The sequence below is a fragment of the Athene cunicularia genome (assembly GCF_003259725.1).
Source record: "Athene cunicularia isolate RWA chromosome 8 unlocalized genomic scaffold, athCun1 chr8_part1, whole genome shotgun sequence".
NCBI lineage: Eukaryota > Metazoa > Chordata > Aves > Strigiformes > Strigidae > Athene > Athene cunicularia.
In genome coordinates, this window is record NW_020799109.1 from 18,340,787 (window position 1) to 18,358,140 (window position 17,354).

Consider the following 17,354-nt stretch of genomic DNA (forward strand, 5'->3'; position numbering starts at 1 on the left):
AAGGGGCCAATGTGGGGCGAAACCCTAACCAAACATATGACAGAACAGCCTGTCAGCTTTTAGCATATAACATCTTGTAATTGAAGTCACAGTGTTTTTGCAATATCTAATAAGCTTTTTAAGCAGTCAGCATTTGGCTTGATAGTTCATCCTGCTTTATATGTAAAAAGCTTTAGTGTGCAGTGGAGACATCACACGGACTAAGCAGGCAAGCTGATGTCTCACAACAGTGGATGGCAGGTAAGTTCCCTGACAGACTATCACAGCTCTTTCTAGAAAAGGTATAGAGGGAATAAACATGAACACAACCACCAAATTGAATGATGACCCACAGAAATGAGCATACAGGTAATTCATAATGAATTTTGTCTCCTACTAAAGAATTTGAAAGGAAATCTGAGACACAGAAGCCACTATGTATAGTTTATTGCATTATTCTTATATAGTGGTAAGTATGAGTTAGTTTACCATTAAAGTAAATACAGATTCATCTGGCCAACTAACTAGATGACAGTTAGAGATCAAACTGAATATTAGGTACCCATTACTGTTAAAAATCTTTCCAAAAGAAAAATTTTTTTTTTTTTTTTTTTCTCCTTTATTCCTCACCCCTGCCCCAAGTGAAAAGTTTGCCATCACTGCAAAGAGAAAGTCAAACCTAGGTCTCAGGCCTGACAGACACCTGGAGAGCAGCAGAAAGGACTTGTGAAAAACCTAGCAAACAACTGGCTGTGTTACCAGGCCATTTGGTAAGCAGATGCTTATATGCAGAATTTACTAGATTCTTAAAAGCCACTGAATGAACATGTCTCAAGTCCCCACAGTGAAACAGATGTCAAATGTCCCTATCTTCATCTTTGTTACGCTTGATTTAAACTTGTTGGAAAACTGATATTAAAAGAATAATTCTGTATTTGTACTAAAACCAGATTGCTTTAAAGAACAAGCACCTTTTCTCTTCAGCAGCCAGGGGCAGTGCCAGCTCTGCCTGGAGGAAGGCTGGGCACCACCACCTTCCACCCAAAGGCAGTCACCTTTCTCAGTACTTGGCCTCTCGGAGCAGGAGCCCTAGTTGTATTTATGCACTTCCAAAAGAAAACATTAAGTACCACAGATTACCACACGTTCCAGGGACCCCATTTTTCTCTATTTTCTGCCTCAAAAGAATAAATACCTCATTTTAGGGAACTGCAGGCTGTTAGCACTCTAAATGCTAACAGGATGACAGAGGCTTCAAATGCCAAATAGTCATGGATCTTAGCTATAATTACTGCTTTATAGTATCAGGCTATAGAGCCAAAATAATTCTGTTAGTTCAAAAGAAGAGAGAAGATAAAATTATTTGTTTTACAAGAATCCCACTTTGTTGTTCTGTCTAGAAATGAAGAGGCAAAAGGGGAAAGAAAAAGGTGTTTAGAACTGCTATTAATTTTATGGCTGTTAAAAAGCTTTCATTAATTCTTGTGGTTTTTCAGCTGTAATCACAGCTAATTAGCAATAAGCTCTTTAAACTATTAAATATAATTACCTTGTTCTAGGGTTATGTTTTCTTAAAGCAGTAAAATTACTGTAATCTAAGTTTACCAAAGTAGCCCGGTTCTATCTTTTGCACTTCTGATCTGGCAAATCATAGAATCGTTTGGGTTGGAAGAAATTGTAAAGCTCACCCAGTTCCAACCCCCCTGCCATGGGCAGGGACACCTTCCACCAGCCCAGGCTGATCAAAGCCCTGTCCGACCTGGCCTTGAACACTGCCAGGGAGGGGGCAGCCACAGCTTCTCTGGGCAACCACTCTCACAGTAGAGAATCTCTTCCTAACACCTAAGCTAAATCTACCCTCTTTCAGTTTAAAACCATTACCTCTCAATCCTATCCCTACACTCCCTAACAAAGACCCCCTTGCCATCTTTCCTGTAGCCCCCTTTAAATGTTGGCAGGCCACTATAAGGTCTCCCCAGAGCCTTCTCTTCTGCAGACAGAACACCCCCAAGCCTGTCCTCACGGGGGAGGTGCTCCAGCCCCCCAGTCATTTTCATGGCCTCCCCTGGATGTGCTCAAGCAGTTCCATGACCTTCTTGTGTTGGGGCCCCCAGAGCTGAACACAGGACTCCAGGTAGGGTCTCATGAGGGTGGAATAGAGGGGGAGGATCACCTCCCCCGACCTGCTGGCCATACTTCTCTTGATGCAGCCCCAGATACAGTTGGCTTTCTTGGCTGTGAGTGCACACCACAGGCTCATAGTCAGTTTTCTACCCACTAATACCCTCAAGATGACCTCCACAGGGCTGCTCTCAACCCACTCATCAACCCAGACTGTATTTGTGCTTGAGATTGCCCCGACCCATGTGCAGGACCTTGCACTTGGCCTTGTTGAATTTCAAAATTAGTTCAAATTGTTTTGGGGTCTTTTTGCAGCTCCAAATGGCATAAAGTGCATTCAGTTTTAAACTCCCTAAACTTAAAAGCATCAAAGAGAGAATCTACTACACTAAATCAAGTAAATATTAAACACATCCACTCTTATCATATGCACCCATAGCCACATTTTCACACCTAATTATAAGGGATTTCTTCTGATCCTAAATGAAGTAGACTAATGTAAATATTGGTGAAATAAGCTATAATACAGGTTTATGTACTTTAGTAACCAAGAACAGAAAAACAGTAACAATCCTCTCACACTGGCCAACGGGGGCACTCAGCTTGGGTTTGCACCCTGGCTGTGTTTTTATTAGACTGTCAAGTCAATACTAAAAAGCAGCACTTATTAGAAATGTTTAAAATTTTTGCTATTTAAAAACCACCGATGTTTATTAAAACCAGAAATGATAGAAGAAATATAGCACACTCTGAAAACTTCATCTCAGAAACAGCTAGGCCAAGTCCTTTGGGTAATAAGGAAATCGAGAAGTATCTCTGTTTCAACTGATCTCAGAAAAGTTTATTCACAGCCAACATCTATCAGACAAGACAGATGTTTTAGACTTCATGAAGATTTCTGCCTGTTGGTTTGGGCATATGAGAGAGCATACAGAGCAACCGTACTACCTTAGTGAGAAAGTCAGAGACTCTTTGCAACTGGATCTAATATCAGATTTCATTGTTGCAATTCCTTTAGGCTTTGGAAATTAAATATGTATATAATATACACATATATGATTATTTCCATACATGCATGGAAATAATCAACAAAGTTTAAGCATTATTCAGAAGTGGTGACATATCTATCCATGCCTTTGGCTGGAACTGTAGCATAAGTTATATCACATAATGGAATTTTCCTACATTTTTGCCTGAAAAGTGCAAGCTGATCCTTAAGAAAAGTTACAGGACTTTAACACAAAAACAATTAATTTTTTCATAAGTAAATTAAGTGTTCCTATGAAAATTTTCAGAATAAATTTAATTTTGCATTAGTGCACTCCTCAGCTTGCTTACGAGTAAGACAACAACAAAACACATAATGTGGAAGTCATATTCCCTGTCCTAAACTTGAGAAAGAATATAGAATGAGCATGCTTCTGCAGCTGCCTCTGTCACTATATTCCTTGGCATGTGTATTTGCTGTCACTATGCTTCTTGGCATAACAGAGTTCTCAGCACCAACTTGGTTTTCCAGACCAAAAAACCCCACCTTCTTCAGAGCTAGCAGTGATGAGCAGCAGAGAGTAGCCTAGCCTGCATGTGACTGTTCCCACTGACAGCTTGCACAAAATTAACAGACTTCTCATAGTGCAACTATTTTCCCTCCTAAATATTTATGATTGCCCCATCACTGTCTATGCTTTCTGATGCACAACAAGGGTATCTACTATGGGAGACTTTTTCCTAGTCCTTGGAAAGATTTTCAAGCAAACTGCTGGGGTGTTACTAGCATTTGAGAGCTTTTTGCCAGTAACCTAGGTGCCAAACATACAGGTTTTATGTTCCAAAACAGCAGCCAGTGGGCTATCACATAGAAATTTCAGTCTGAGTAAGGTAGACATGGTCAAAACAGCTCATCAGAGAGGTGACAGGTATTTCTGTGTGGAAGGCATAGTCTGAACTGTGGAGTCCAAGTAAGAGCCTGGACTTCAACTATGCACCAGAGGTACCCAAATGCCTCTTCCACTCCTGCTTTAGAAATTGAAAGGCTTAATGGGCCTCTAAGGTGTTACGAATTTATGCCATTGACACAAGCACAAGTTCCACACTTCAGCTGTACCAGCACCTCCAGCGTGATACTGTCTCTCTCTCTAGCTCTGCCTTGTTAAAAATTCTGCTGTCACATCTGTGATCCCACCTTCTTGCCCCTTTGCTAACTTCTAGTATAGCTGCCTCCATCCACAGCACTACAGTGGAAGATCCTCAACCCTACTCTTTACAGCAATGTCTCTCACCAAAACATCATTTCTGCTAGAGTGTCCCCACTGTGGCTCTAGTTAAACCATATATTGACTGAATCCTAAGTGGTGCTCTTATGATCTCTTCAAGGCATGTACTTTCTCAAATGTCTAGACAGTTCATAGCACCTTCTAAATACTCCACAAATTAATAGAAAGCTACTGGATTACTTCAAACCACCAAACTAAATGTTTCTAATTAATAGCAGAAGAACTAACTAGAAATCTTCCCTTTCTTTTTGTATTTTAACTGGCAGAATCCATATTACTAAATATTTATGTGAAGCATTGCCCAGAAACTCCATCAGAAACCAGCGCTACGTGTGTTCAGCACCGTACAGCTAGATATGAAGACATAGTATGAAATTCTGAACTCACTGAACTCTGTGGCAAAATTCATTCTGAAACTCCCATATAAGCATCTTTTTCTTTAAATGAGGGATCTAAAAAGATATATTCTCCATCCATTCTTATAGGTTCAAATAAGCTTATAAAATACACACATTTTATATTTCTCAGCAACATACTATTTGAATCAAAGTCTTCTTCATCTCAGACAGCTCTATGAGCAGTTTAGTAAAACAATACCAAAAGAAAATTAAACCAGAATCATTAAACAGACTAAAGCACTTTCAGGTCACCTAATTCATTTAAGAAGCAGCTGCTATTGCTCTGCCTATGTTATTTTTAAAACATATTAAGGGACAGCACATTAACCAAGCAGGCAGCAGCATTACAGCAGTACAGGAAAATAAGTCAATGTGGTCCAACACATCTCTCACTCCCAGCAAAGGACTCATTTGATCACTGAGCTGTTGCATAGCCAGTATTTTCATTGTGCAATTGATAGTTAGGCCAGACCTTCTGGACATGTGTGTCAGCAATGGTCCTCTCAGCAAGGCTCAGCTTCAGCTGCTGTTTGTCAAAGCAAGCTCCCCTTCTAGACTCACGTCTGCCCTTCTCAGCCTCCTTTGGCACATACTCCTCCAAATAATACATAACTAACTTGCAAGGATTATGACAACTTGGTCATAAGCAAAAATTAAAGATTAAAGCTATTCTAAAAATCTTACAACAAAACTTACAAATTCATTTTTAAAAAGGATATCAACAACAAAGCATATAACTCTGACTAGGATGTGAACCACAAAGAAGTTCTATCATTTTCGCTAGAACACATTTTTTAATATATGTTATAAACTGTAAAAAATTTTTTAAAATACTTTAAAAAGATACCCTATTTCATGAGTGCCATGTCTATCAAACAGGCTGGCATTACTTAGCCAGCTATATGTGCATGTATCCATGCTGGTCCCTGCTGTCTGCACAGTCTGCAGAGTTCCTTTAAGGTCTCTAGCTGCAGCAAGGTTAAGGCAGCTGCAGCGTCTTCTCTGTCCCCAGAGATCACAGTTTCATGGAAGGCTGAGTATCACCACAGAAACCAACTACAAAAACAGTCTACGGGCTCCTGCCCCGTTACTCTGGTAAAGCAATTTGTACTACGTGAAAGGCAAGGGCACAAATGCTGAAAAATGATCAAAGTAAATACTGCTGTTAAAGTACCATTTTGTTTTGCTGAGTGCAAGGCATCAAATCACAGACTCTGTGTTTTGTTCTAAAAAGATGAAAGTCAAGTGCCAAGGACTTGTAAGGTTGAATTAGCTATTCCAGTGTGAAGGCCTTTAGATAAATCCATAGCACATTTTCCAAAACAGCCATTACAAATTTGTGCTACTAAACCAGGACAAAATATGCTGTGTTGTATTGAATTACACTGCCCGGGCTAGGACAGCTGTTCTCTAAAAGAGAAGAGAAAAATTAATTTTAACTCTCAGATCATATAAACACATTTTCGGATTTACAAGGGATGCACTAAAGATGGATTTATGACATCTTAACTCATTATTCCGCTGCGAAGATTAATTAGTACAAAGGTGGCAAAATTTAGAACACAAATCTGAAAATTTACTCCTATCACTGCTCTCTATAACTGTTCACACTCTTTTTGTTAATACAATATTTATAGGACAAATTATTCTGGTTAGTCAAAGCAACTAATACAAAGAAATTAAGCTTTACAGATCATTAGTATACATTATACAATAAAAGGTTTAGAATTTCTACCGAAATTCACTTGAAAAAATAATGTGGATACACTGTCTATAAATAATTCAGTCAAGAATTAATCCATGAATCTATCTCAAGTGGTGGGATCCAGTACTGTATTGCTTTCCAAAAGTGTTTATCTATTGCTTTGGGAAGGATCTCCAGGCCAATTTTTTTCTTTTTGAAGACGAAAGTAAAGAAAAAGTGTATTCTTTAGGCAGGGACTGTAAATTCAAAATGGACCACTTTCCCCCGATGTATTTTTGCTATGCTCATTGAATATTGTGTTACAGATTTGACATCAAGCGAGCTGTAGTAAATTGCAATGTCCAGTTTTTAGGAGCCAACAGTTTCCGAGGGCAAGTTTGCTGATTTTTCCAAGAAACACACAAAATATGTTCACATGGTAAGTCTGCTTGAAGGTGCTTTTGCTCAAGGGGTTACATATTTGCACTCTTAAATCAAACAATTGTATAAGCAAGTTCCTATAAGCACGTGACCCCACCACTTCCCTTCTGGGAAGGTTTTCCAATGCAGACTCATTTATTCATAGAGGGCACGCACCTGTTTTTTTGAAAACTCACCCCAGCAATGAGACAGATGATCTCAGAACAGTATAAAGAGTAATAAATATTTTCAGGAAAAATGCTATACCACTAAAAACAAGCACTCATACCCACACACAGTTACTTTTTTCTCCAGCAGAACTCAAAGCTGTGCCAGCCTCGCAGCCCTTACCAGAGACACACCATGACTTCTTCTCTCTGCCAGGCCAGTGCTAAAGGATGCTGCTGTGGCAGGGACCTGCCCCTTCAGGAGAGAGGAAGGGGGCTATGATGCATGAAGCATACATGGGGAGGGAAAGCCCTTGTCTTTCTGCATTACTGCCAGGATGAGGTACAACTCAGTCCTCAGGGAATGGGTCTGAGTCCCTTGTAGCATCTCCCAGGTGTGTGAAGAACTTAAGTTTATTTCCAAGGCTCAGGTAACACGAAACTAATTCCAAAATCAGCTCTTTGCTTATTTTATCCTAAATGCATGGTTGCAAATGGATTAGCATTGCCTGGACCTCCCCACCCACGCTCTGCAGAGAGAATCAGATTGACTAAACAGCAGTTATAGCTCAATTGTGAAAATCATGGGAAACGTTCACCCCGATATAATTCCACTGAAATTACTGGCATGAAGCCAGAGACTGATGTGGTCCCATATGTTACCTTATAAAAAAGAATACTATTGCACAATCTGCTAACATTTCATGGTCTATCACCCAGACTGGAAAACTGGGCTCCATGAAAAAGAAGGCAAGAGAACAGAAAAATTATTAAGGACTACCCAACTATGATCTATAGCCCACAGCATGGTCTTCATTAAGAAGTACTGTCAGAAACCTTTGACTGAAAGGTGTTTGAAATCTCCTGGGTTTTTTTCCTGTTTGTCCTGCAACAGGGGCTAAAGGTCAGGGTGCGCTGTCCTAGACACAGTTCCCTTGCCAAAGAGCTTACAAATCATGACATTCAAGTCCTGCACCACACATAAGTGCCAGCATCCACTAACAAACTATTTTGAAGTATGCATGATGTTCCCAGAAGGCCATTTTAAGATGGAGATGCATTATTAATGATTCAGAGGAGAAATGGCAGCCCCAAAGCATGTGTTCAGGTGGAGAACTATGCAAAGCTCCCTTTGCCCTCAACGAGCATGGAGCATCACCCCTGCATTTGGCATCTATTATGCTCAGAGCAAAGCAACATACTCAAATGGACATACCATCTTTAACGAAGATCTAAGATTTACCCTCAGAACCAGCTTGAAAACTGACCTGCCCATCCACTGACACAGTAGTTTTATCCAACAGCCTGATAAAAAGCCTAAGTGCTTGCAGCATATTCAAATATTATCTGTAGTTCTCCCTCCAGTCTAAGTTCTGGTACCTTTCTAGCCCTAAATATTAAATGAACAAGCTGAGGATCTGTGTAAAAGGATGCAATTACAGCACATTTATATCTCCTCATATGGATTCATAATTCAGCTGCTCCAGACAAAAGACTAAAAAAACAAATTACAAGTAAAATTTAGTACTATAACATTATCAAATACATCATGTGTAAGATGAGTACAGTATAGTACAGTGGCATGCTGTATGGCACTGAAGTTACTGCTCAGTACCTGGCAGCACTGTCATTTGTATCTTGTTCATAACTGATGGGTTTACTGCACCAGCAATACTTTCTCCTCAAAAGTGTAAGAGTAGGCAACCACGCCTGTAAATTTTTCCTGGAAATGTGGTCACTGAAGTGCCCATTCAGAAAGCACCACAGCTCAACAGTGTCAGAAAGTTCTGACACAAAGAGACATTACAAAATATTTCTAACTTCATGAAGATGTTGGATCATTTCTGCCCACAGCTCAGTGACATAATATATCTTCAGATAAAAACAAAGACAGTTAATTTCTAGTGTTCCAAAGTTGTTATTTTAAGCTAGAGCTGCCAAATGCAACCACATTATGATAGATGTTAATCATTTATGCAAATACCTAGGTATCAAAAAATCCAAAGCTATTCCTGATACAAGTAACTTGGCAAATAGGCAGGACAGTTATTGAAGTCCTATTTGCACTAGAAAGTTGTATTACTTTCATAGCACGAGAATAATAAAAGTGAAAAAACTTGAGGATTTATATAAGAACAACTGTTACAGAATACAAAGGGTAATAACTGTATTAGCATACAGTTTACTGATGAATTTTATGTAGAGATCATACACACGTGTAAACTGCCTGCTTTAGCTTTGTTTAGCTGAACAATACAAGATCCAGCTTTCCCCGTGAATGTATATTTCAATCCAATTTTTATGTCTTCAGTGTTATCTCATGCATTATATAGTTTGGAGAACCCGAGTTCTCCTGAAAAATAAGATTTTTCAAAAACTTCTGACTGCAGCAAAGAAAGCAGACAGTCTCTGCACAAGCACCTCTGCTCATCTCTGCCAGCCAAATCTAATCTTCACATACTACCTCCGTGTTGGACACCTGCAGAGCAAAGGCTGCCCACAGCAACCAGCCCCATGGTTTGTTCAGTGGAAAGCCCATGCCCAAACAGTGCAAGGCTGGAACCACTTTGCCCACTCCTCCTTTGACTCAAGCTAGACACTCAGACTCTTAAAATATTAAGTGAAACCATTTGTGTCATCTGCCCTTCCACAAAGCAGTCAGGCTTCCCAGCACTCAAGACCTAAAAACACAATACATAAATCAGTAGATGTCAATACTGTTCACATGCCATATAATGAACCCTAAGGGGAAAGTTCTCCTTTTATACATTTTGTGGGAAAATTTCTTGTTGGCTTTGAATCTGTTTAAGGGCACAGGATCCACTCCTGTATGCTACAAGTACATCATCTCCCCTGCTGCTGTTAAGTGGCCTATTCACAAAATGGTATCACATCAGACTAAGTTTTAACAATTAGAGTAGAAAACTCATGTGAAAAGGAAACATTTTCCCTGGAATATTCTATTCTGCACTTATGTATTGTAGATCTAAGGGTTTTTTTGGTGAATCAGCTGGGCTGCAAAGTAAGTTTAATTTTATACTCCCGTTTTGCTGTTCCCAAACTATTACCAGATAGTTGTATAACACGGTGCCCAATGTCCTGAAAAAAACAAAGGGAGGGGTGGTGTCACTACTATGTTGGAGGATATATAAGTACATACTAAAAAGCAGCTCCTATCCCAAACAAAACACTTCTTAAAGTGACAGATAAAAGACAGATGACAAACTTCTGCCAGGACAATTTTCCTTAAACTCATTTGAGGCATTCTGAGCAAATATACACAAGCCTTTCCAGGAAAACTTAAGTTTCTGCTGCCTGTATTTTCAGCAAGTCAGACAGCTGCTAGCCACCCAACCAGAAATTACATAGCTACATTAATGTAACATTACGGTATTGATACATCTTGCATCTCAACAGATCTTATTAGTGATAGCTCAGTATGATACTAACTGTGGCGTCAGAGACTCTGTGTTAGCACTATCTCATCTCTACCAGGCTCTGGCGCTAGACACAGCAACTTCATAGTTCATCTCAACTGCAAAACACCATGCAGATGTAACATAGCACACAGCATCATAAGAACATCATGGCAAAACCAGAATATAGAATAAATGCAGAATTTGCAAATCTCAGGGTAAATCCTGAGCAGATGAACACCCTACTTTCCACTCTTTCAAAATCTGCAGGTGGAGAACGGGAAGAGGCTGAGACAACAAGGCTTCACAAGAAAAGATTACAAACAAACATGAAACAGATGATGGAAAGACTGCAGGACAAAAGGTTATGCCATTTGAAAGCCCCTACATATAAAACAATTTGCTCCTCAAAGGTTTTGCAGCCAGACCACACATAGATCCAGATGACTGGAAAAAAGAAACATCATCCTACAGGTGTCTTTTAGAGAGGCACAGTCACATAGGGAAGTGTAAAATGTGAAGTTCACATTTTTATTGGACATGTAAAACTAAATTCTTGCTTTCCAAGCCAGGGTAAAGAACAGCATGTGTGCATGAGTCATAAAAAACTGAAAACCTAAGCAGCAGCACCAGATTTAGGAAACAGCTTTGTTTACTTTATTGTCAGTAACCCACCAGCCTGAGTAAGAATTGGTGCAAGTGTGTGTAGGTAATATATACGCTCACAAATGGTATGAGAAATTAAATACACAGGAAACTGCTTTCAGAAGATTAAAAGTAACTGTCACCAATACATTGTCTCTCTACTCCCCTGTGCAGTTCTTCATTCTTCCCAAATTTTTTCTATTTTTAAACTACAGAAAATAATCAGAACTTTCACTCTCTGTACAAATAAAACAGTGTTTTGGGAATATTTCAAAGAATGAATTTATGATACTGACTACACAGGAAAAAAAAACCACAAAACCACCAAACCCTTAAGTAACCAAATTTTCTATTTAATCAGGCCTACACATATAAGTAAGACTACTCACTTCTGTTATATACTTCCAGAATCAAAGCCATGAAAACCGACAAAATTCTCCAGAAGACATTACTGAGGCTGTCATGCAAATATTTTCCTGCACAATGATGCCATTCCATGCACTCTGTATCTAACTGTCTTGCCTCCTCTTGCTTGAAAATGGATTTACGGAAGAAAATACCGGCTTGCTTTCCAGCTAACGGTGTAAGAACAGACGGCTACTCCTTCTGTGCAGTATTTTGCCACATAGATTCAGGTGCATTCTCAGTGCCCAAGTTACCTCCTTGCAAGTATCACTTGAAATCCAATTAGTGGAGGAAAGAACGCATGTTCCAATGGTCTGTTATGAAAAGATACCTACAAAGCAAGTGCCACTGTGCTTATCTGAAAAACTAGTGTCACAGTCACATTTCCCAACAGGCCTCAAAACTTCCTTAGGTAATTCATGTGTACTAACAGATCATGTCCATGCAGAAGAAATGAAGACTCTGCTTCCTTGGGTGATGAGAGAAGAGTGAGGCAGACTTCAATCAGTTTTCAGGGTTAGAGAACGCTGGTTATTTCCAGACAAGTGACAGATTTTAACACTTTTCCCTCACAGATAAGATTTGGGTCATCACCAAATACTACCTCTCATGTAGAAACACTAACTACTGCCACCATCATGTTTATCACATACGGCATAAGCTCCAATCATAATAAAAATATTTCTGTATTACAAATTGCCATAGCAATTGTTAAAGAGAAACTATCATCTAAAAATTACCTATAATTTTTTCAAACTTTTTCAAGCAATTTAAGTTTCAGATGTTCATACCTCACGGTGGTGCTATTTTCGCATCTTCTTCTTTAAATAACAAGTTTTACTACTGTAGAAGTACCCTGTTTATGTTTCACAGGGAAAATAAGAGGCTTTTCTAGAGAAACACTAACGTGTATGACAAATATTATCAAAAGCATGATCTACATTTAAAAAAAAAAAAAATAAAACATTTATTCCTCTTCTCATATCTTGCCACTGCAAGGTTTTACTTTTTCAGCTGATACAGAAGCATGGCTGTCAGGCACAGCAAGTTCCACACAATTTATGTTGGATATTTTCCCCAATTCTGGGAGGTTGGAGAACAACTTCATTAATTACAGCTTTTGGTTCAAACAGACACTCCAGAGAACAACATAAACATGACCACTCATGGCAAGTGTTCTCCAATATCACACACAGACACATTTAAGCCCAAACTAGACTAGAACCTGTCCATCAAGTTCGCAATATAAACTGACTCCTGGAAATGTCATCACTTCCTTAATTATCTTTTCTTGGGGAAAGTGACTACAGACAAAGCAGTAATTTAGAAATACTCCAAGGCACGTCAGATAGAAGCTTTGAGGAGGGAACTGAAGACCAAGAATGTGTATCACAATTTATGATCAAAATCAAAACACAAGCATCTGCCTGAAAGAACATGTGAGTGCACGTGCACGGTGTGCTTACAGACACAAGCAACACAGAGGGAGGAAGAAGAGTCCATCTAGTGAATACGGCAGTAGCAGCCCCATTGCTCTCTACAGTCCTGCAACAGCACATCAGTACCTGCGAGCACTCACAGCAGAGGAAAACGAGATAGTCCAATTTTCAGCTTCAAACAGGTCATTTGAATAGCAGTCAACAAAAACAAAAAAATTGAGCAATCAAAAGTCATTCTGACATTTTTACTTTTGAACCCTTTAGCCTTCTGTGGTGGGCTTTTGGCATGGCTTCAGACACCATTCCACACCGCTTTCAAACTAAGAGCAGGTCTCTTTTAGTGCACAGCAAACAGCCCTGTTCTAAAACCAGAAAATACCGAGGGTTTGCCCAGCACTTTCCAAGTCATGAGAAGTCACTGCTGCCTCTTTAAGGGTAGACACCCATCAAGCCATGCTCATGCAGGACAGCAGGCTCTGCACAAACAGGCTCCTCTGGCCAACACATCACTTCCTCTGGCAGTTCTGGTGGGCAGAACTTGAAACGATTGCCAGATCTAATGACCAGCAAATCCTGAGCTGGCTAAAAACAACCCACAAGGACTGCAATCCAGAGCAAACAAGATGAAAAAGCCACATTAAAAAAGGCTGGATTTTATGCAAGCACAGATGCTTCAAAGTGCTAACAAAGAGAACGGGGGGAAGAGGGCTGTGAGGGCTTTTTAAGAAATGGAAGCTGGGGTGGCTGTTGGTTTCTTTGTTTTTAAAGACACAACAATACAGAGTCTATCAACTGAAGCAATTAAGACATCAGTGTCAGTGTATTAACTGCATGGGAGTTGCAGCTTTGAGTAAACATGTCTTCATCCAAGAAAGACACTGAACAATTACAGTTTCTGTGAAGCACACTGCCAGTATCTTTAAGGCTTCATAAGGTCTATCAGGTGCTTCTCTTCTGATTCAGTCCTGTACTCTGGCAGCCCAGAAAGGGCTCTTAGGCAAGGCTGTGGGGAAAGAGTGTAACAGCACTCTGTTACTGAAACTACCCTGGTGAGCCAGTGGAGCTACCACAGGCTGTGGACAAGCTTTGGAAAATAGCCAGGATCAAGAGATGCATGTGATGAGGGACTCCTGCTTTCCAAGGAACGCATACAGGGTGTTCTTGGAGTATGTCTGCCACAGCATCACTCACACTTGAGAGTCCTCACTGGCACAGTTTACTAGTGGAAGCAGTAATTTAACTGGGCTTCCCATTCTCGATCTTCTGATGTGGGCCCTTTTCCTCACTCTTACAAGTGGTATGCAAAACATTGTGAAAGAAGATTGTAATAAAAAGCAGCACTCAACCTCAGCCTTGACAGAGGGTTTGCAGGTGGCCAAACTCGTTTTCCACTGCAGATCCTCATTGGACTGATAACATTGCCTCTGCAGGACTTTGTGAATCACAGATCATCAAGAAACAAGAAGTAACAGAGTGAAAGTGATCAACTTGATCCTGATGGGATCAGCGTAACAGCAGACCTGGCATGCATATACAAGGTCAAAGCCAGCCAAGCTTTGTGGAAAACTTGAATATTATGCACCCACCCAGACCCAGAGACGCTATCTTAAAATGTTCACAGTGGCCCACAAAAACATGCTGTACAAAAACAAATACCACTTCTTGGTAACGTAAGACCAGGACAGATCTACAGCCCCACTGAAACTCTGACAGCCGGGGAAGCCAGTGTGAGCAAAGTGTAGCATATGTGTGGCAGCAAAACTGCAAAGCCAAGCACAGGAAGCAAGGGGCAAGAACTTGCCAAAAGGCAAAAGTCGCTTCCCAAACTACCCTGGAGTCTGTCAACTCCCAGTACTGAACTGGTTGGCTATACAACTTGTATCAGACTCCAAATGACAATCTTTCCTGAAAGACAGTCTCTCTTGTTGATTGACTCATGAAGCCAGATGAGATCAGACGAGACTCTCGACAAACCTCTCCCACATTGTAGTTTTCTTTTTAGGGTTTACCATCTCACATTTGGAACAAGATCCTTTGCCACCAAGTTACCAGTCCTCTCATCTGAAATCTCACCTCAGACTTCTCCATCCCCAGAAAGACTAAGCATCTCCACTATTCCCATCTTCTCTCCTTCATCCCCAGACAGGCTGGGCAGCAACATAGCCATCTGCACCACCCTTCTCTCAAGCCATCTCACTACAGGTAGGTCATGCCACTCCTGGTTCAAAAACCTCGCATATACTTGCATTGCCACTTGTAAGTCTGCTGCTTTAGTTAGATATCCATTACTGCTGCCAAGCAAAGATGGTCAGAAAGTGAAGAGGCAAGAACTGCAAAATACCCTTGCAGTGTTCAGATCCAGTCTGTACCTTGGTAGAAACACAAGCACAGTGCTTTGTTTTATCTTTGAAAGCTTCTATGGCAGCAACTATTTTTCTTAAAAACAAAGGCCTTTGGCCTACCAGAACTACCAAACATACCCACATGCAACAGCACAGGCTTACCACTGTACCACAGTAAATGAGCAGAGGGCAGATGCAATGCAGCCTGGCAAACCAAGCAACATGTCCTTCATTTCCCAGACTAACTCTGCACCACATATCCTGGTCAGCTCACCAGAAACATCAAATTTGTACAGCCAAGTAATTCGGCCGTGCGCAGATCCAATATTAATGTTAGTGAAATGTGTGATCTCACTCAGAAGTTTAATCTCATAGAAGTAATACACTTTATTCTTGAGCTTCTTATTTTGGTGTAAGTTTAGGACTGCATAGGATAATGATCTAATTATTTTAATATGGATTATTAAGCCCAAACTGCAGGGTGCTTCAAAAATTTAAGTCAAACTAGCCTGTCCTGTCAGTTTTAGTGCCGCTAATCAAGCTGACACCAAGTGCTCAGCACTAAAAAGCCACAGCAGAAAAAGAAGCTGACCTTATTTTTACTCTATGTGAGATATGTGAGAACCTGAAGTCTCAGAAAACAGCATAAGTGGACATTATAAGTGGACATTTGATTGGTAATAAATGGAAACTTGTATTTACAAATGTACTTTTAGAAGAAGAAATAAACTAACCGGAATAAAACAAATGACTAGGTAACAAAACCCTCACTAACTCCAGACATCAAATAACAAGCCTTGAATTCCCTTTCTGCCTGCTGTCAGCACAAGACCTCCAGGTCCTCCCAACCATGGCTCTGGTGCAGCAGGTGAGCATGTTTAAACCACGACCAGAAAGCGGCCCCTTTATCACAGCTGAATCTCAAGGCTGTCCCGAGATCTCTGGATGTAAGAGCGTGAAACAAAACATTTTTCCCTGACATAGCCTTGGATAAGGCTGTTGTGGTGTTAAGCTTCTGTGTTAAAATGAACACACTGGGAAATACCATAAATATATAGATAAACAGGCAAAATGAACGAGGTTTTCATCACCCTCACTGTCCAGATCTTCATAGTCCTAAAAAACAAAAGCATTGTGAAACAGAATTATCCTGAATTCAGGATGCACTGCAAAGGTCAGAATGTAGATATACATTACCAGGTGACTGTTCCAGAGTCGTTTCCTGTCCAATTTTTACTGCTTAGAAGATCTCTTCAGAAAGGATTTAAATATTGGACTTAAAAGTCACAAAATGATGGGCAATATTATAAAAGTGGGTTGACTCAGGAACCTGATACATCATTAGCAAGTACCTGGCTATTATAATTAGCCTGCTCCACAAGAACTAACAGGCATTTTAATATCAGATTTGCTCTCAAAGGAAAGTATTTTTAATTATGAAATTGTTGCCAAGTAACACTGATTAAACAGTCAGGAAAAAGTCTGTCAAATTATTATAACCTCAGTGGCATTACTCAAAATTATAAAAATAAAGAGGAGTTCTTTGTTTTCCTGACTTCTTTTCATATAACGCATGTTAAACATCTGTATTGGGCATAACATCTTAAAGCTACTGATGATGAGGATGTCAGCAAAAACAATAGTGAATCCATTGCCAGGAACTCTGATTCCACGTATTCATATGTGTTCAATCTGAAGTATTCACATGAGATTAATTTTATATGCCCCTGCTCTCCATTTAGCTATTTCAGTTGTGGCAGCATGCCTGAAGCAGCTCAGGGAAATTCAACTGACAGGTATAATAAGAGAATCCTCCATTAATTTAGGACTTGACCTATGCAAGGAGTGACTTTCATCTTAAAGTATTTTTTACATTTTTCTATACACATTTTTCTGGTGCAAATCTCTAGAGTTTCAAAGTGCCTCTACAAACAATTCTTTCTCATTAGCAAGAACAAGCAGCTCCATAAGAAAGCAACGGTTTCCTTTCTAAAAACTGGGAAACTGAAGCAGTGAAGATACCCAGAGCTGAAGAGAAAGTTATTGTAAGAGTTCGGTAGTTCCT

General features: G+C 40.0%; 1 protein-coding gene across 2 annotated transcripts in view; it reads right to left on the reverse strand.

Moving 5' to 3' along the window:
• The window catches only part of TGFBR3 (transforming growth factor beta receptor 3), a 127,469-nt gene that overhangs the window by 48,326 nt on the left and 61,789 nt on the right, over positions 1–17,354 (reverse strand). The window lies entirely within an intron of this gene.